This window comes from Callorhinchus milii, unplaced genomic scaffold (assembly GCF_018977255.1).
Source record: "Callorhinchus milii isolate IMCB2004 unplaced genomic scaffold, IMCB_Cmil_1.0 Scaffold4, whole genome shotgun sequence".
In the NCBI taxonomy this organism is placed as follows: domain Eukaryota; kingdom Metazoa; phylum Chordata; class Chondrichthyes; order Chimaeriformes; family Callorhinchidae; genus Callorhinchus; species Callorhinchus milii.
This window is the reverse complement of record NW_024704745.1, coordinates 30057143-30079099: the sequence shown is the minus strand read 5'-3', so window position 1 is coordinate 30079099 and position 21957 is coordinate 30057143.

The following is a 21957-nucleotide window of genomic DNA, read 5'->3' as shown; positions in this document are numbered from 1 at the left end:
TTTAAACCATACGCATTGAACCACTCCCAGTTTCATTTTGTACTTTCTGCCCTTCTTATTATTAGCCCTTTTGTTAATTGTTGATTTACTCTTAAAGGAGCATCTAACACATTTGACTCATTTTAACATCATAGAAGTATATGAATCTATGTCAGTATATAACACGATATAAGACCATAAGACATAAGATCATGGCTGATCTTCTAACCTGATTCTATTTACCCGCCCTATCCCCATATCCCTTAATCCTTTAGAAATCTATCAACCTCAGTCTTGAGGATGTTCAATGACTGAGCATCCACAGCCTTCTGGGGTAGAGAAATCCACAAATTCAAATGTTTTCAAATGTTTCCTCAACTCAGTTCAAAAAGGCTGACCCTTAAGACTATGTCTTGAGACTATGACACCTAGTTTCAGATTCTCCAACCAGGGGAAACAGTCTCATGGCATCTACCCTCAACACCTTAAGAATCTTATAGGTTTCTATAAGATCACCTCTAATTCTTCTATATTCTAGAGAACATAGGACTAATTTACTCAACCTATCCTCATAGGTCAACCCCCTCATCCCAGAAACCAACATAGTGAATCTACGCTGCACCGCCTCTAAGGCAAATATGTCCTTTCTTAAATTAGGGACTAAAACTGCACACAATAGTCTAGGTGCAGTCTCACCAAGGTCTTACACAGTAATAAGGAAAAAAAAATCAAAGAGTACCAATTCTACCATAATGTTTGTGACAATTGTAGGTTCCCAATATGAATGAGTACTAGTTTAAAATGGAATGGCTTACTTTTTTTTGTTTGAGGCAAGCAAGTTTAATAGTGGAGTAACCATTATATGCTATCGAAAAAAAATCAAATGTAATACTAGGTTGCAACTCAAGAGAACTTTGTCACAAATCAAAAGAGGTGATTGTAACCTTGTACCCACATCAAGACTTGAAATCGTATAGTCTAAGCTGACACTCCAATGCAGTGTTGAGGGGAGGTGTTGCATTGTCAGAGGTGACATCCTTCAGATGAGACTTTAAACTGAGGTTTTATTTGCCTGTTCAGGTGGATGTTAAAGATCTCATGGCAATAATCGAAAAATAACAAAACCCCCCCAAATAAAATTGGTCACTCACTCACTGGCTGATTGTGGGATACAACTGCACACAACCGGCTGCCGTGTTTCTCCCACAAATTATACAGTCAATCCTCTTTACGGCACTTATGAAGCGCTTTGAGAAGTCTCAACAACATAATGATAATAATAATAATCCTTGCATTTGATATAACGCTTTTCACGTCTTCTAGACATCTTGAAGCACTTCACAGAATATACTATAAAGTGAATTGACTGTATATTTGTGGTCAGCAGCCAATTGTGTACAGTAGTGTCCCACAAACAGTCGTGGATTGAGTGACCACATTTTTTTAAGGGATTATTAACCCCGGAAAAGCGATCCGCCAATCAATTAACAACTGGGTTCCTACTTACTGCAAGCTAAACAGAGGGGTGTGGAGTAAAGAAACTTGCCCAACATTTCATCCTGCCGGGATTAGAACCCAGGTCTCTCACTTGCGAGGCAAGTGCTCTAACCATTGAGCTAAAGGTCTCTAAGGCGCTATATTGAAGGCAAGGATTATAATTATTATCGAATGTTTAGACTCATAGAAATTTACAGTACAGAAAAACCAATTTGGCCCATCACATCTGTGATGTTTGAAAGAGCATTTCATTTATTCCCAGTCGCCTTAAATAAATTTGGCCACTCATGGTTGTTTGTGGGATCTTGCTATGTACAAAGTACCTGCCACACTTGTCCACAAAATATATGCAAGGATTATTATAGTGCTAAAGTATTATTCTATTGAGCAAAAATATTGTTTGTAATGGTTGAAGCCAAATACTGCATACGAAACCTAGCATACGGAAGCATTTCCAGAATGCCGATAAATTATAATCAATATTTGCTTTACAATACACCTGATTACTGGTACACTCTTTATGCAGTAAAATGTTTACCGTGAATCAGTAAGATCACTTCCTTGAAGTGCAACAGCCATGGTGAGAATAGAGCAATAATATTTTATTTTATTGGTGTTTAATGTAACTTACAAAAAGACTAAAACATCTCGGGTTTGGCAGCAGTTAAAATTATTGTACGCTTGGACGAGAATCTCAAGCTCAATTGCCAAATAACCCAGTCAAATGTTTTGAAACACTGCAATTTGTATCCTTCGTTAAAAACATTATGTTTGTTTGGTAGAAAAGCCCTTATAAGTTAGAAACTANTTTTTTTGAAGTGTAGCACCAATGGCTGATAGTCTTTGGTGATTAATATTGATGGATATTGAACATAGATTATTCCTACTGAAGTTAGAAAGTACAAGTTAGAGGGTATGTTTGGACTCACCAAATTAGATCTTTGCAATTTAAAAATAACAATAATAACAACAGTAATAATAATAATCTGGGTGATGGAAACAGTGTATTAAAGTTCCCCAAAATGGTGTTAGTAAATAACAACAACAAAATTAAATTATATTGCGCCTTTCACGTCAGGAGGACATCCCAAGCAAAGTGTATGAAAATGTAATTTTTACCTTTGTTATCTTGAAGGGAATTGGATTTGTTTCATTAACAATTTATTGAATGAGAAGATTAGGCTCCTCAATATTTAATACGTACACAATTAGTAATCAAACTTTATTTATGATTTAGAATTATTATTGTTAATTGAGAGTGAGACCTCTCCATTTGGGTGCTAACTGATTAATAGACTCTAAGGAGTTATGCTCACTGCAGTATTTTATAAATATACCTATTTTTGAGAAATGCAAGTTTTGTAGTGTTTAGATCTCCATCTATTTCTGTGAGATTCAACCATGAATAGTTTAGCAAACTAAAACCTGCCATATAGCAGAGGCATGCTCTGAAACTATATACATTTCTCCCAAAATGTGTACAGTCAATTCCCTTTACAGTATATTCTGGACTTCTTTCTGGTGTCCTGGCCAAATATAAATTTGGTCACTTGGTTTGAGACGGCTCAAAGAAATAATAAGGCCCTATATCAAATGCAAGGATTATTATTATATTCAGATATTTATTTTACGAAGCAAAGTTGTTTACCAACTCTTTCTCAAGGTCCAAATATGAACCAAGCTTAATCAAGAACTTATCTCAGGAATGCTCATTGTACACCAAGGGTAGATGGTGAGTGAGTGGGATGAATTTGAGCCCAGAGAAGTGAGTGAATTTCAATTATACAACCATCATTAGTTGTAGCTGGTGCAAAGCTACTTACATAAAAAAGGTCCTATTGAATAATTTTCTTTGACCGAGCTGTTTCGATTCACTTTACAGAAGCTTGAATATTTTATTGTTTCTGAATGCATTATTTTGCTTCATTTTGATGAATTGGAGAGATAAACGCAAACAGTGCAAGCTCTGTCTGCACACCACAACAAAGAAAGCTGTAAATGGAGCCCAAGAGACACATGAAAGAGAAAGTTTGCCAATGGCCACAGATGAGGAGAACCATCAGAAATGACTCCTGGGTAATATAATATACCACTAACATAAAGAGTAAATTTCTTGTGTTAATAATCTGTACTTACAATTGGGTTTGAACTACATAAGATGAACTGTTAAGGATTCGATTAACTGAAAGGTAAAATAAACTGTTGCTACCTATAGTTTCAATTAGTTGTTCAACTGATTTCAGATGTCATAATACACTTTTAGTAATTTCTTTAACTTTTGGAGTAGTATTATATCACTATCATTTTCAATTAAGGTCAACTGGTTGAATTCACAGATATTTTGTGTGTGAGTCTGGCTCAGTTGGTAGCACTCTTGCTTCTGAATTAGAAGGTTGTGGGTTGAAGCCCCACTTTGGGACTTGGAACTCATATAGTCAATTCTGACACTCCAAAGCAGAGCTGGGAAAGCGCTGCATTGCTGGAGGTGCCATCATTTGGATAAGACATTAAATCAAGGTCCTATCTGCCTGTTCAGGTGGACTTTAAAGATTCCATGGCACGATTCAAAAAGAGAGGGGAGTTTCTCTTCATATTCTGGCCAACAATCTGCCAAACAAAATTGGTCATTCACTCTACGGCTCTTTGTGGGACATTGCTGTATGCAAATTGGCTGCCGTTCACCCACAAATAAACAGTCATTGCACTTTACAATATATCCAGTACTGTGGAAGGACCTCCTAACAAGAAAGGCTCAATACCAAATGCAAGGATTATTAATATTATTATTATGGAAAGGGTTGCAAAGTCTTCGGGTCACAATTTGGGAATTTGGCAGAATGGAAACCACACTACTGATACAGAAAAACAGAAGAGAAAAACAAATATAGACTAAAATAATACTGCAGTTTGTGTTTGCAGACTAGAAATAAAATTACCTATTGCCTAAAGGTGATGTTGTAGCATTATTGCACAGTTAGGTTCATATTTATAAATCATCAACTAGTTGTTTTAATATTTTTTGCTCTCAAAGGTATTCAATATCTATATCCAGAAATGATTAGACTGTATTTTAGTCAGCTATGTTTAAAATTATAGCCTCAGGATACTGCATTGAAAACTACAACAGAGAATATTCTGTAGCTTTGAGATAAGTTTAATTGAATTGAGGCATACATAATTAAACAGGGACACACACAGGGTAAAACAGATGTCTGTGTGCTGCACATGTTTCAATGCTGTTGACAGAAGCAAGGGACAAGATAAATATTTACACATTTGCCTCTCTTTCATACTGGATTTAGAGATGTGCTGAATATAATCCAATTTTTTTTGTTTATTTCCTAAAAATAATTTAAATTGAGATATGTCAAAGATGCAGATAAATCTGATTTCAGTGACTTTGAGGAAGCTGAACACATGCAATTGAATAAAGCAGCAAAACAAGATGTTATACATGATTCTTTGAAAATCAATACAAATGCCTTGCGAGTGTCTGTTTCTTTGCAAAGTTATGTATTAGCAGGTTTGGGATTAGTTCCAACAGAAGACAATTATTACAAGATTAGCAAATGTCAAAGAGGAGAGCAAAAATGAGGGAGACTGGGATCAAGTGATACAAACAAAAAAGAGTCTGCGAATTACTAGATAGATGTACATGGGATTTGAGAGACAGAATACTTGTTCCTCTGCAACTGGGTTATTGGGGACAGAGAAAAAACAAAGTACATGTCCCCATAGTAACTTTTATCTAACCTGCCCAGACATTCCTCATTTGTCATTGTAATTTTTGGGCACCATGGGCAGTCCTGTTGTTGTACACTGTGGATCAGCAAGTCTTACTAATATTTGTATTTATAAAATTTGTCCTACGTAAACACATGCAATGAAGAGGAAAAGCTTAACATAATAGTATTACCTTTAAAGGTTGTTTGTACACATAATTGTGCACAAATTTGTTTCCACATTCATCTATTAATACAAAGTAAGTATACTTCATAGTAAAATTGTGTATAGCACTTTAAGACATCCTGTAATAAACTGCTGTATGAATTGTAAGGAGTATCATATTATAAGGTTGAGAAATTTTCTGAGAAGTGGAGATTCACTCCATTTGTTTCCTGTGCTGGAATACAACTGGTTTTGTATTGCTCTGCTCCATTTTGTAACTGTCTGCTGGAGTACATAGCTTTAGAGTTGAAATAACCATAATGTGCTAAGAGAAACTGTACAACTTCATTAATAATCTGTGAGAGGTAGCTGTATAATGCTGACACAATTTAGTAGGAGACCACATTGAAGGATCATAAAGTAATATAACTATGAACATTTGGCTGCTACAAGCTAACTATCTTTATGGTAACTTTACTGATACCTCCTACTTAAAATCCAGAAAGTCAAAAAGATTGTGAGGTCAGAATGTTGACAGTCTGTATCCATAAACAAAATCAAGATCATCTTTGCCTTCTGCTCCACGGGAGGTTTCTGTTCTTCCTGAACTCACCTTAGGATACTTATATTAATAGTATAATAGTGGAACCCTGTAGCTCAGTGGTTAAAGCACTCGCCTCGCAAGCGAAAGACCTGGGTTCGATTTCCAGCAAGGTGAAACATTGGGTAAGTTTCTGTACTTCACATGCCTTTGTTTACCTGGCAGAAAGTAGGAACCCGGTTGTTAGTCAATTGGCGGATCGCTTTTCGAGAATAATAATTCCTTCAAAAAAAAATTGGTTACTCATGCCGCAACTGTTTGTGGGACACTGCTGTGTGCAACTGTCTGCCGCATTTCGCCCACAAAATATACAGTCAATTCACTTCACAGAATATTCTGTGAAGCGCTTTGAGACATCTCAAAGACATAAGGCTCTATATCAAATGCAAATGCAAGGATTATATAATATGTGTATCATCCCATTTAAATACTTCACCTGCTACTGCTCATTCAGGGCTTCACAGGATATACCGTAAAGTGCAGTAACTATATTTTGTAGGTGAAAACGACAACCAATTTGTGCACAGCAATGTCTTACAAACAGCCATGAAGTGAATGACTAATTTGATTGACTAGGGGATTGTTGCCCAGGCAATGGAAGAAACTGTGTTCTCTTCTTCAAATAGTGCCATGGGATCTTAAAGTCCACCAGATGGGGCCTCGTTTTATCGTCTCATTTAAAGCACATTGCAGTACATCCCAAAACTGCACTGGAATGTTAACATAGGTTACGTGAGTTCAGAGTTCCAAAATGTGGCACATCTTTCTAACTCAGTAGAGTGGACTGAGCCATGCTGACATAATTTGGTGTAATGGGGGGGTGGGGGTTGGAGATGTAGGTTCAAAATATCCTCCCTCTGCCTCTAACAATCCTTAGTAATAAATGGAAAATGTGATGCTTCTTAACAGGTTCAATAATACATCCAAAATATATTAAGGAACATCACAATGTTCTCAAGCAGTCATGAAGCAGCATTGTTGAACATTACAAACTGGCCTGAGATCTAGAAAATTCTGCTCCCCAGGCTAAACAAAGTAGAATAGCAAGAGGTCTTAATGGAGAAAGTGAAATAAAAAATAATCTGAATAAAAAAATTCATTAGTAACCGATCATAATGAGGCCCACATGCTGTGGCTCATACACTGTAGGCATAGCTCCAGTACCCTGTGGAGCATGTATGTCAAGACTCAGCCTAAAGCATGCTGGCTAATGTGCTTCGATAGACTCACATCCGAGTGTAAACCATGCCATAGAATCACAAAAAGTTTGTTATCTTACAGCTGTTTCATGAACTTGGGTTGAACTCAAATTGATTTTTTTTTCACTTGAGTTTACATCTTACATCTCCATGGCTAGTGAGAAGGCAGAACTATGACAGAGTATCACAAGATCACAGCAATGGATTGGAAAAAAGAAAGCACTTGAACCCACCTGATCTCATCGTTCCAGAACAGCCATTCTATTGTCTTCCCATCACAGTACCAAGCTGATGTTAAATGTGTCGTAGCATCAACCACTCTTCCTGGCAATCTGTTCCAGTTGTTAATTACCCTCTGAATAAATCATTTTAATGGCTGTCCTGAAATTGCCATTTGCAATCCTAAACCTATATCTTCCTGTTCTGCTATCTTGGTGCTTCTGGGTTTACGTTCTCAATCACATTTAAAATCTTATATATGTATAAGGTGCCCTTTGAGATAATTATTTTCAAGTCTGAAGATCCCTAGCCTGTCTAATCATTGCTCATAGCTCATTCCCCTAACATGGGGGATCATCCTTGTTAGCACAGCAAAATGTGAGGCAGTACATTTCTGATGTACGAATGCTGGATGGGGATAAATTCTAAACGAGGAAGCATTAGGAAGGGAAGATGAATAATGAGATTTAGGGGTCCAAGTACATAGTCATTAAAATCTAATTCACAGGTGCAGGAAGCAATCAATAAGATTAATGAGATGCATGGCCTTTATATCATGGGGTCTAAAATATAAAAGTAAGGAAATACTGCTCTGGTTATAAAACATGATGATCAGACCTCATTTGGAGAATTGTGCTTCAGTTGTGGGTATCTCATTTTAAGAAGCATACATTAACCTTGGAGTGGGGCAGGGGTCCGCTACCATTCACCTGAAATGAAGAGGCTTAGATAAATGGGTGGGTAGACTTGAGTTATATTCCTTGGAATTGAGGAGGTTAAGGGATGATTTGATGAAAGCATTTTAAATAATGAAGGGAAATTGACAAGCTAGAATGTCTTTCCCTTGGTAAAGAGATCCAAAGCAAGGGAAAGAATCTTAAAAATAGAGCTATATCAGTTGGCAGTGAGATCCAAAAGGGGAGGATTGTGAAAATGATCTCATCAGCGTTGCCGTAGAATACCATTGGGATAGAATCAGTTATAATCTTTAATAGTGACAAAGATATACAATTGGGAAGTAAGTATGTTAATGAATATGCGGAAAGGAGAGGGAAATTAGATGAAAAGATTTAATTCAGTGTGGCCCACGGTCCAGAAATGGCCTGAAGGACTGTCAAAAAGCATCCCCCGAACATTTGCACGAGTCCAGGTAAGTCCGTGATTGATCAGTAGTGTGTTTTCAGTTTTTTATTGATTGTATTTTTCTTGATTTGTCAAAAATCAAGAAATATTCAATCAAGAAAATGTATTCCATAAAGGTTGGTCACCACTGATCTAATTGGTGGAACTTGCTCAATGCACTGACTGGTCTCCTCCTGTTACCATGACCAGGTTTGTTTTCCCAAAGAACAAGGTTTAAATAAATATAAAGATCAAAAAATTTCAACATATTCTATGATTTTATGCTAACTTGCATTTGCATGAGTTCTGCTAAGTTTTATTATTTTGAGAAATGCAGGAGATAAAATTTTGATTTTAAGCACTTAACATTTGAATGGTCCAAATTGTGCCTGAAGAAAACATCACTCCAAAATTGGTTGGAAGGCGAACTGTGTGAAGGACATCATCAAGTCACATCGAGAATCTGTCTCTCGTACCATTTACATAGACAGAGTAATAACTCAGCTCTAAAACATTTTTAATTTCAATCCCATACCAATTTTAAAACGTGTTGAAACTATTGATCTTTTTAAGTCTTCATTCTTGGGACTAACACCAAATTATATAGATTTAGAAATTGGTGCTGATCATTGAAATCTACCTCTGCAGTTTGTTTTCTTTCACAAAGTGATAGAAATTCCTAGAGAACAGCGTCAAATTATATTAAATATTGATTTCATGCTGCACACCAGGATTTCATGAATTTATTAAATAATAAATATCACCACCTTTATGGATAACTATAACAATGTTACTGTTGTTTAACACTGGGATCAATTGTCAAATAATTGGGACATATCAATTTATCTTCCAGAAACTAAAGAACTGTAGATATGGTGGCTATGCGCTTTTTGTCCCAGGTGGCAAAATTCAGGAGAAACAACCTTCTCTCATCTTCTATTATTAGCAGAATTCAGAAACACTAAAAGACATTGAAAAATTATACCCAAATAAATGTCAATACCACCAACTGTGAAACCATTTTCTACTCTGAACAAAGCCAAATAAATCCATCGAATATTCTGTCAATCTGTACAAAGAATCCACTTGAAAACAACTGAGACACAACCTTTAAATATTTCAAAGCTCCTCATTTCTTATTCAACAAAACACATACAGGATAGTCTAACACATATCTACATACCCTAATGAGATAGTATTAATTTCATGTTACCTCTTGCAGTTTGATCACATAACAGTCATCATACGTGTCACTAGTGCACAGGAATTTCAGCCCCAAAAGAGTTCAAGATACCAGGATTCCCTTAGCAAATGCTTTTGATTTCTCCAAACAAATGACCGAGGCTTTAGTACAAAAATATCTAAATTCAAGCCCACATATCATGCTGTCAGGTACTGTCACTTGTTCACATATAAAGAGGAATAAGGAGAAAGATTTGCACTTCTATTAAGAAAACACATTTGTTAGATAGTTTCAAAAGTCCAGGGGCAGTATTACACATTCCATGTTTCATACAAATAAACTTTTGACTTTTTCATTCATTATGTCTTGAGGGTGGGGGGAGAGTTAGTGTTAGGGACAGGTAATTGCACCAACTAATTATAAACAGTGAAGCATCCTCTCTACTTCTAATGGTTTTTATTGAAATCAAATAATAATTCAATAAATGTTTATATATTTTAGTCTATTTTATAATAATGATGAATCGATCCATTGTTAAACTATAGAATACACTGCACTGTTGAGAGAGACCAAATTTGTTCCTCAAAACAGCCATTATCACCCACACCTTGAAAAAAACCTCCCCTTCATCCATCAGAGCTAATTAGCTACTGGCCCATCTCAAATCTCCCTTTCCTAACCAAGATCCTTGAGAGAGCCGTTGCCTCCCAGCTTCACTCTTTCCTCTCCTCCCACTCCCACCATGAACCCCTCCAATCGGGTTTCCATGCTGCACATAGCACCAAAACTGCTCTGGTCAAGGTCACAAACGACATCCTGACCATGTGTGACCAGAGCTCCCTCTGCCTCCTCGTCCTCTCTGCCGTCTTTGACACCGTGGACCACTCAATCCTCCTCCACCACTTCTCCTCCCACCTTAACCTTCAAGGTTCTGTCCTTGACTGGTTCAGGTCCTACCTTTCACACCACCTCCACTTTGTCGCAGCAAACGGCTTCTCCTCCAGCCCCCACACTGTCTTGTGCTCCGTTTCTCAGGGCTTTGTCCTCGGTCCCCTCCTTTTCACCCTCTACATGTTCCCCCTTGGTGACGTCATCTGTAGACATGGGGTAAATTTCCACATGTATGCAGATGACACCCAACTCTACCTCTCTACTTCCACCCTGAACTCCAGGAATACTGGCATCCTGATCGACTGCCTGTCCGACATCAAGTCCTGGAGGAGGGCCAACTTTCTCCAACTCAACGTCAACAAGACCGAGGCCCTCCTGATTGGCTCGCACCAGCGCCTCCACACCTCAGGCACTGGCAGCATCAGCCTCCACAGCTGCACACTCAACCTCACTAAGCCAGTCAGGAACCTGGGTATCTTGTTTGACCCTGAACTATCCTTTCTCCCCCACATCCGCGCCATGACCGGCACTGCCTACCACCACCTCCGCAACATTTTCAGGCTCCACGGCTGCCTCACCCCTCAGGCTTCCAAAACCCTCACTCACGCATTCGTCACATCAAGGCTCGATTATGGAAACTCCCTCCTCATTGGCCTTCCCAACTTTTCCCTTCACAAGCTGCAGATCATCCAAAACTCTGCTTGTGCACTCTCACGCACCAGGTTCCATGACCCCCATCACTCCCACCCTCGCCCGACTCCACTGGCTCCCCATCCCCCAGAGGATCGAGTTCAAGATCCTCGTCCTCACCTTGAAGTCCATCCCTGGCCTTGTCCCCTCCTACCTCTCTGACCTGCTGACTCCCTACCAACTTGCCCGCTACATCCATTCAGCTGGCTCCATCCTGCTCCATGTCTCCCGCCTGACCCGCCCTACCATCGGTGACTGGGCTTTCCGCCTCTTTGCCCCCCATACTCTGGAACTCCATCCCACAGTCCCTTCCCCTCGCTTCCTCCCTTGCCTCCTTCAAGGCCGGTCTGAAGACCTTTCTCTTCGATTGTGCCTTTGGTCTCCCTCCCACCTCTCTGCCTTCCCTCACCCCTACACCACCCCTCCCCATGCTCAGGCCCCGACACCTGAATGTTCAGCGCTTTGGGACGTCCTCCCAATGTGAAAGGCGCTCTATAAATGTAATTTTGTTGTTGTTGTTGGTATTCAATGACTTATTCTCAAGGATGTTCTCTTTACATCTTTCACCAGTAAGAACTCAAGGCACAATGCCAGTTTGTTTACATTGTTTTTTCATGCCACTATATTATTGCAAACTCTACGTCATTTTACACAGTTTTCTCTTGTTCTGAATCAATTTTTGAATCAAATATGGAATAGAACACAATCATTTGTCAGAATCTATGAATTTTCAGTCCCTAAATTGTTTTTATGACAAGTGTACTGCTGTCTGAAGTAAAGTTTGCTTATCAACTATCGAATATTAGGATTTTAACCATGGCTATAACATCTGATATATAATCTTGTCAAATTCCAAAGAGCATTCTGACAACTTTGTTTCACTCCTCTGGGACTAATTTTGTTATTTATATCCAAGCAATAAATTATGTATTTTTTTGTATTCTGTGTTTTTTTCCTGATTTCAACTCTGTGGTGGTGGATATCAGGTAAGCAAAGTGATAATGCTACCCCATTGGGAAAGAATGAAATTACAATGGGAAAATACTCTGCATTTATTTTGCAGATCACATTAGTAGCTGTCTACCGACCAAAATAGTCATATCCTGGGAGTAGAATCCATGCCATTCTCTTGTTCGCAAAGAATTCTGCCCAATACAGGATGACTCAGAGAACAGGGGAGAACATTAGCAAATAAAAAACTCTGAGATACAAATATACAGAATTCAAGAATAATAGCAGTGAAAATTGTGATGTTACATTTTAATGATCTAAATGTTACAGTTCATAATAAACATTTTATAAAAAATCTAGTTGAGACAGTCAATAATAAGACAGCACTTAAGCCAATAATAGGTCAGTGGATGAGGCACGTCCACCCTGGACTTTGTAAAAATGTCTGGGCTTGAAGCTGCTGCAGTGCCCATTGCATGTTTGACGATGGACTACTGTAATTTATAACCACTATTGCATATTTCTATAGTTTGCTGTACCAGCATTTTTGTATCATATAAGGTAAGGATACATCTATATAAGATCAACCACTACAGCTGTTGTAGTGAATTCACCTACAGCTTATATCCAACAACCAACAAACTGAATGATCATGTTTTTGTGTTCTTACAGGTTTATTGTGATGTTAAACAAATTATAGCACTAGGATCTTATGACTTGCAAAACATAAATTATAGTTTAGACATGGTGAAATAGTGATCCCATAATGTAATGACATCAGCACCACTGTTGATTCACAAAGCTCTCCTCTATTATATCTGAAGCTTGGTTTACTCTTGAACCTGGTTAAATGAAAAACATCACCGTGGACTCAGACTTCGCAATATCTCTTGAGCCTGTGATATTGTGTCATATGCTACTAATTGTGTCAGACATTGTTATAGTAACACAGAAACTATTTTAAATTACTGTACCATGAACATCACAACAATACCCTGAACCATACTTGCTGGAATTAGGCAAGCGTGAAGGATCCCTGCAGAGAGAGTATGCATGCCTTTCCACAAAAATGGGATGCATCCATGCATAAGTCATGTACATATGTGGAACTCGTAGTCTAGTTTGGGTATTCTTAAACATGGTGAATGGGTTTCTGCAAGTATCAGACCCCTCCCACCCCACCTCCTGTCAGTCTATCGGGTCCATAGTCACGCTATCACGATATTCTCAAACGTACTATTTAGAAAACTGAATGCTGTTAAATTGTTGTCATTCAATGTAGCTAGTTGCTGAATAATACGATTGTTGAAAATGCATCAGTATAGTGTTTGCATGTTATTATTATTTGCTATGTCAACACAAGTTAATTACAGTTTGGAGAAATTTGTGTTGCTCTGCACCTTCACGTGGGTAAGAGGGACTGAATGGATTCAAATTAAATGCTGTTTTAATTAGTATCTTCATTAGTAAAGAGGCTTGATGAAATTATATTCATCTCCTGAGTTGTTTTCAGTCATATTACAGCTATTTAAAAAATATTTTCTCATGCACTCCATTGCCTAACAATTTTTTTTAAAATACATATTCCATTATTTTTATTTTTCAATGAAATGATCAAAGGCAGATTATGCAAATTCTATTTGACATACCTCTTTAAGAAGTACTGAATTTTTAAGAAATCTTTTATGTAAGGAACATATGTATCAAACAGCAGCTATCATTTGAATGAGGGGCTTTTAAATGCTCAAAATCTTTACAACCCCTCCCCCTGACTGTACTTCAGACAAATGTCTTTTTCCCAAGGCAATGCTTGTATTAAAAGGTTATTCATTGGAGTCAGCATCATATTTAAACCTGCCCTCTCCATTGAGACACCACAAAATACACGCAGTTACACCACAATATATCTTGTGAAGTGCTTTGAGGTGTCTTGCCAACATAATAAGGAGCAATATCAAATGCAAGGATTGCATTATTATAAAAACTGTAAAAAAAAGTTTCCAAATTAGCACTAAATTTTAGATGTTACTGAATGGGATGCATAACAAGATTCCCTGATTTGGGCCTCATCCAATATTTAGATTCCAGTAACCAAGAGTAACCACAGACAAAAGCTCATTTTCTTACAACACATTAAAGCCAACTGACATCACTTAACTAAAGTGAATTAATAATCCTTACATTTGATAGAACACCTTTCACATCACAGTGCTTCAAGTATTTACCATAAAATACAGTAACTGTATTTTGCAGATAAATACAGCAGCCAGTCTGCACACAGCAATATCCTAGACTCAGCACTACATAAGGTGATGACTTTACCCACTGAGCTATCTATCTGTGGGAAGTTCTCTACAGTATCTGTATTTTGGTAACTGTTCCAATAATCTATTGCATTTATCATTTTGGGTTCGATTTTCATGTGAAACCCACAAAAACGCTACAGTTGGAAATTGCAGGTGTACACAAATTAAACTTCCACGAACCTACCCTTAGAATTGCAGCATAATTAAATAGAAGTGAGATGCTGAGATTATTAATAATGTAGAAACTCAACTGGCATTTGGGTGCCCTACAACATTCAGTGTAGGTCACGTAAAATGCAGAGTAGACAGTATAATTCCGCTCTGCAATCTTGCATTCGTTTACCACACATATTGGATTGAAATGGTGCTCGGAATATGGCTGATTTAAAACAAGAATCCTCCTTTTGGGGGAGACCTCTTTGGAGCTGAACTAGCTCCAAGGTGACATGCTTGGCAACGGAATATCAGAATCAAGTCAGCCCTCTGTAGTTGTCTCGGTAGTTGGTTCTTGAGCCAGGCTTCCAGGGCACTGCTGATGACAGTACAGCCAGCCTGGCTCATCGGCAGGACTTGGAAGGGTAGACCATTCACTGGGGACCAGGAGTCATCCTACTCAGCTCCTGTTAGCCCTGCAAGCCAAAGCCCTAACAGATAGGGTGGTCCTAGCTGGAGAAGCAGTGGTAAAACAAGAAAAGTGACAAAAAATTAAATATCCAAAGATAATATGCAGGTCATTAACAGAACAGATGTGCAAACAAAAGATAATTAAATATGTTGTAAATCGTGAACTTGATACATTTAGACATCTGAGAACAGAAGAACTGGAAGCAAAGGGATGAAATTGGTAACAACCAAACAATGTTCATGAATATGCCCGAAATCTCCTTAATTTAAAAGTGGAGTAGCTAGAAAGAAAATCATTACCTAAGGGTTGTAGTCAATCCTTATAATCCTGCAGATGCAGTTTGGCTGGTTGAGCAAGCCTTAAAGAGGATTCCAAGATAGAGAAAATCTTCCCTAAATTATAATCGCAATCAGATGAATCGATTCTCATCATCAAACAGTTAAGTGTTGTTTCCTACAGCCTAAGGGTAAACCTCGGCACCTACGCAGGAGGGGAATTAAAACAGTCTATGTCACAGAATGTTGAAAATAACTGAACAAAGACATAGAAGATATGAAGTTGATAATCTGAATGTATTTTTCTAATTTCTCTTACCTGTTCTATATTTATAAATTTATTGTTATCACGAGTCAGGGAAGAATATAGTATTAACTGAAAGAAAACTGTTCAACAGGAATTCTGAGATGTGGAGAAAGACAAAATAGGTGGTGTGCTACTATGTTGGTTATAGTTGATATTACATATGAATATTAGCATTGTACAGCCATTTGCCTAGTTTTGAAGTAAAACAACTCGCAATTTTCCAGTAAAGTAACAGAATTACTAGCCCTGTTTTGGTGAACTATTTAATAATTTGCACTGGTTAATACAACAATACATTTATATTGTTGCCTTCTCATAACAAGAGGATAAATCAAAACCTTCACACAACTGATTATAATATTAAAAAGGAAATATTGTGATTTCTAATGTTTATTTTTATGGAAACTTATGAGCTCTGGACAGGATGATTTAATTTGCCTGAAGCAAATCTGCTAAGATTAAGTATGCTTATGAATACAATTTAATTTCAATTCTATGTGGTTGATATGCCTTCATTTTGGATCACTAAATTGCCCACATCTTGAGTGTTCTTATTTCATTGTGAGCCAGAATCCAAGTCTGATGTAAATAGAACACTGTATTGAAGTGTTAATTTTAGAACAAACAAACTCAGATACCAAGACAATTTATATATTTACTACACCTGTTAAATGTTGTTACCGTCCAGATGATGAAACTCTAAACCTTCTGGTGAATTAGAATTCTCAATCAACGGTATAAATGGAATAGACATAAAACTGATACACTGAACGTAAACATTATGGAAATGCCAAAAGAAATTGTGATTTAATCTATCACAGTATTTCTAGATAGATTGTCTCTTCCACTAAGGATATCATTTCACATGGGACAAGGAGACGGTTTTCTGTACAGACTATTTGATGACAATTTGATGTATGTGATATTGTTTAGATCCTCTTTCTTATGTCAATTATTGAATTTGAGCTACCTATTTCTTCCTTAAAAGTAGAATTCAAGCAAAGTAATCATGAAAGAAAGCCAGATAGATGCCTAAAATAGTTATTTTTCAATTAAAAAAGTTTCTAAACATTTGTGATTTGGAAACTGTCCTCAAACCATCTCATTAACTCTCTAGATAGCCATCACCTCCTGGATTGTAAAATTACATGGAGGCTTTGAGAAAGGGGAAGGAGACATCCAAGTCACTTCCCTCTGTGATTCTTCCCACAGAAAAAAATGATGAATTAATATCAGTTACTCACGTGCAGTCAATTTGCCTATGGCTTCCAGCTCTCCCAGTACCTTTGATATTCCTGATTATTTCAGAAAACCGTGTGTCTTCAAAACCTATTGAATACTATTTAATAATATTTTGCCCTATTATGCAACCTCTAGAAGGATGTAGTGTTGCCTTCATAAATCACAAACTATTCTGACTAATATACTTCTAGGAGAAACATTTGTAACCTGTATTTCTTGAAATATGAAATGCTTTAAATGTTCCTTCATTGTTTCTTTGTAAATAGATGTGTGATCTACTTTTTGACTGGTATACCGATACAGTATTATTAGGCTATTTATATGAAATATAAAATTGAGGATAGACATAGGTTTAACTGTGGACACCTAAATAGGTGCCTTACTAGTTTTTAAGTGTCAGCCTGGCTTAGTTTATGGCACACGGGCATGTGAGTCAGAAGTTTGTGGGTTCAAGAGACAGGACTTGGGAAGCACTGCATTGTCAGATTTCATATGAGATGCTAAATGTTAAGATGTTAAATCAAGGCCCCAATTGCCTATTCAGGTGAACTTTAAAGATCCCAAGGCACTATTTTGAAAAGAGAAATGAGTTTCACCCAGAATCCAGGCCAACAATCATGATTTTCCATTCGCTTTTGGTCAGTCAGATATCTGACACATGAGGAAAGCCATCACGATGCTTAAGAGTATCCAAACCAAGCTGATATTTTCATGCATTCCACCTACACATGAAAATCATAGAGAAGATTGTTTGAATGGAATGCACATTCTCTCTCTTTCTCGGGAGGGATGCATCATGCTTACCTAATTCCTGAAAGTGCGAGGCACAGGTTGGTAAGAACCAAGTTTTGGGGAGCCCTGAATGTGTGTTGAGGTACAGCTGGATTCTAACCAGTTAAAGCTGCATAGCGTGCCATTGATATTCTCGTTTGGCAAGCTTTCCCGCTGCTAATCCAGCTTGGACCTACCCATCAGGGTTTTGACTTGCAGGTTAGCAGTACCCGAGTAGGATGACTCCCTGCCCGGGTAGCTGGTCTACCCTTCCAGGTCCTGCCAATGAACCAAACCAATGAACCAATGAACCATTGCTGTCATCAGCAATGCCCTGGAATACTGCGGAACAGCGTGGCCGTGGACCATATATCAGGCATTTGTCGTTCACGGTAAATATTCATTTCTCATACCCAATCTAATTAAATTGCATTCCATTCCAACAATCGATCTCTGGGATTTCCATGTGTAGATGGAATACAAGGGTTTGGATACCCTTGAGCATGGTGATGGGATTCCGTATGTTTCAGACACCCGGTTGACCAAAAAAAAAGTTCTGCCTTAACCATAGTTCCCAGAGTGCACTTCATATCTTTTGCATGAAAACAGCTTCCCTAATCTTCCCTATTTGCTTGTTTACTCATTATCTTAAATTGATGCCTTCCAGTCACTGACTCACTGACATGGATTGTATAGACAAGCTTGATTTCATTATCAACCCACATTATCAGAATCAAATAACAAATGGAATATCAACCTTGGTTAAATCATTATGTGTGCTTATAACCCTGGGGCTTCCAAATCTGGTAAGTTCTATTACTGATAAACATTGAATTTGATAAAGTGCCTTATCACATCGTTGAGATGTCTGAAAGTGCTTCACAGTAAAGTGTAATGACTGTGTATTTTGTATGCAAACGTGGCAACCAATATTCACTCAGCAATGTCCCTTAAAAAATGAAGCAAATGATAAATTTTATCAGGAGGATTGTTGGCTTGGACATTGGAAACAACTCCCTTCTCTTCATAAAATAATGCTACGTGACATTTAACAACAACAACAACTTGGATTTATATAGCGTCCTGCACGCCGGATGGCGTCTCAGAGTGCTTCACAATAACGGATCCCGGGGCTGAGCCAGGGGGAGAGGGAGGAAGGTGACCAAAGGCACGGTCGAAAAGAAAGGTCTTCAGGCGAGACCTGAAAATAGGAAGAGAGGGGGCAAGGCAAATGGAGTAAGGAAGGGAGTTCCAGAGCCTTGGGGCATAGTGGCTGAAGGCACGGCCGCCGAGGGTGGAGTGGAGGATTCGTGGGACAAGGAGGAGGCCAGACCCGGTGGAGCAAAACATTCACCTGGATAGGCAGATGAGACTTTGGTTTAATATCTGATCCAAAGGATGGCACCTCTGATAATGTAGTGCTCCCCCAGCACTGCACTGGAGTGCTAGACTTTGAGCCCAAACTCCCAACGTGGGGCATCTGACTCATAGGCGAAAGTGCTATCAACTGATACCTTATGCTTATACCTTATAAAGAAAAATTTGAGTTGAACTTTGTTATCAGGATCCTGTATATCAATGCATGATGTAAAAAAAAGTGCAGTTAAAATTGAATCTCATTTGTGCAGCAGTGAATGGCATAAGCATTTTTTAATTTATCTCTGACTCTGTTATCCTATTTTCCCCAGACACAATGCACACAAAACCCTAGTCCCTCGGTATTGCTGTAAATCTAATTACCCTCCCCAGTGGAATATTAGAAAACCTTTAGCAAATTACCAGTGTTCATAAACCAACTTCAGCTTCAGCAGTAACAAGACAATTTTTTTAAAAAAAAAGTATGGCCAGTAGTTACATTGAAATCTGTTAACCATTTGGCCAATGTTATTAGAGATTTTGCTTATGGTAGGATTTCTCACTGTGTTTGTTTCATAAAGTATTAAAGTCTTTAACATAACTATTGCTTCTCAATGTCAACCATAAATCACAACTGAGGCAACATCAGTGGAGTGATGGATGCTGAGCCTCCGAAAGGATATGATCATAAGACTCAGGCTGATATGATGACAGTCTGTTTGTGGGACACTGCTGTGCGCAATTGGCTGCTCCATTTCGCCCACAAATAAACAGTCAATTCACTTTACAGTCTATTCTGTGAAGCGCTTTGAGACGTCTAGAAGATGTGAAAAGCGCTTTATCAAATGCAAGGATTATTATTATTATTAGTCAGAGATAAATGTTTGTGTTGAGATTAACATTCCAAGGTCATAGTGTCAGGGCATTTCAATGAGGATTCCCCAACCCCCACCCACTCCACCCCAATAACGCAGAGGTTGCGCTAATTCAAAAAGTACACTGGAGAACAAATTATTTTTTAATGAGGTTGTCTTGAGGTTTATCTTTTGTTGTTCTCTATAAATGGGAAAATACCTCACAACAAGTGACTGCAGCACAAAGCAATTTTTCAGCCCTGATCATTGTGAGGACTTCTTTTACTTTTGTACATGCCTATATACTCAATAAGAACATAATACTGTTCTTTCTTTTGAAAGAAAATGTTAGTTCCACCTCACAATGGGTTTCTAAATTGGTTTTAGTTGCACTTAATGCTTCATTGTAAAAAATGAGGCTAAACTCATTATAACGTGGTGTTGTGGTTCCATTAAATCAGATCACGAGTGCATGCAGGAAGCAGTGAACAACTCTTGTGAGCATTTCTAGCAGTTCCTAGTCCAACATTAGACACTTGCATGCTGTGTTGCAAAAGCCAGCTCATCGGCGCTGGAAATAAAGAGTGTAACACCTTGCAACCAAGAGTGTAATACACTGTAATCAGTAGCGTAACACTCTGCAACTTCAAACATAGGTTGGAATTTTAATCATATTTAAATCAAATGAGGAATGTTGCATTGAATAATCTGGACAAATTTACACTTGTAGTAGGAAAGGAGTCTGAGCTCGAGCAGAATGTTTTACTGGCTGTCTTAAAGATGTGACTTTATTTTTATTTCTTACCTCCAAGAAAGCTAAATAAATGAACTGTCAGTTATGAAAGGAATTGTAAGCCATTTGCAATATCTACCATTATTATAGTTGAAAAATGGATTTAACTAAGCCTCTGGAAAATACAGTTAATCCTTATCTAATTTGTCAATAACTGTTATCGTTGCATTAATATTTCTGAATAACGAACCAATAGGAATGGTGCATTGGAATTTTAGATTTGGATGAACTGAACATATTTGGCATTAATTGTTTATGTCCGACAAACAGTGGAGTGGAGTGAGTAATCAATTTTATTTGGGAGATTGTTGGCCAGAACACCGGGAGAAACTCCCATCTCTTTTTGAACAGTGCCATGGGATTTTTAACGCCACCTGAGTAGGCAGACGGGACCTCTGTTTAATGTGTAGTTCGAAAGGCAGCACCTCTAGCAATGCAGCACCTCCCAGAACTGCATTGGAGTGTCAGCTTAAACTATGTAATTCCAAATTCTCATCTGGGGCTTGAACCCACAACCGTCTGACTCAGAGGCGAGAGTGCTACCAACTGAGCCAAGCTGACACAATGGTAAAGATAAAATGACAGGGTCATGCTGAAACCAAACCTACGGTTACAAACCTTAAGACAATTAAGCTATATTAGGCCTCAAGTGTGTCTGAAAAGTAGAGCATCAAGCACTGACCAGTGGTAAGACTGGAGAATGCAATTAGAAAGTTGAGCCTTTCCAATAAAAGATGATGACTCTTTCATCCTGTGTGTGGAAAGATCATTTAATTGTTATTATACAGAGATATTCATCCATAATTGATATGGTCCATACATTGTGCTATGGATACCATAGCAGATTTCTGAATATAGAATACTTGAGTAATATAAAGGCCTTGAACATTGGAGATGTAAACATTAGGGTGAATTGATTCACTCTGTAGCAATATTGAAACTGGTTTGCTTGTCCCAAGTATTCAGAGTTATAATTTGACAGCACGTCATGCTTGTATCTGTTAAAGGGTAAGAAATTTATACATATGGCACAATCTGGAAATGAAATTCAATTTTTAATGGTTAGTTAAAAAAATGATCAAATCATTCAAGGTCAGAATGAATCAATCCAAACATTGTGGAATGTTTTCACATTTAGTATAAATGAGAATTTCCATTCAACAGAATCAATACATTTTTGGTCACTATAATTTTTTAAGTGCTTTATC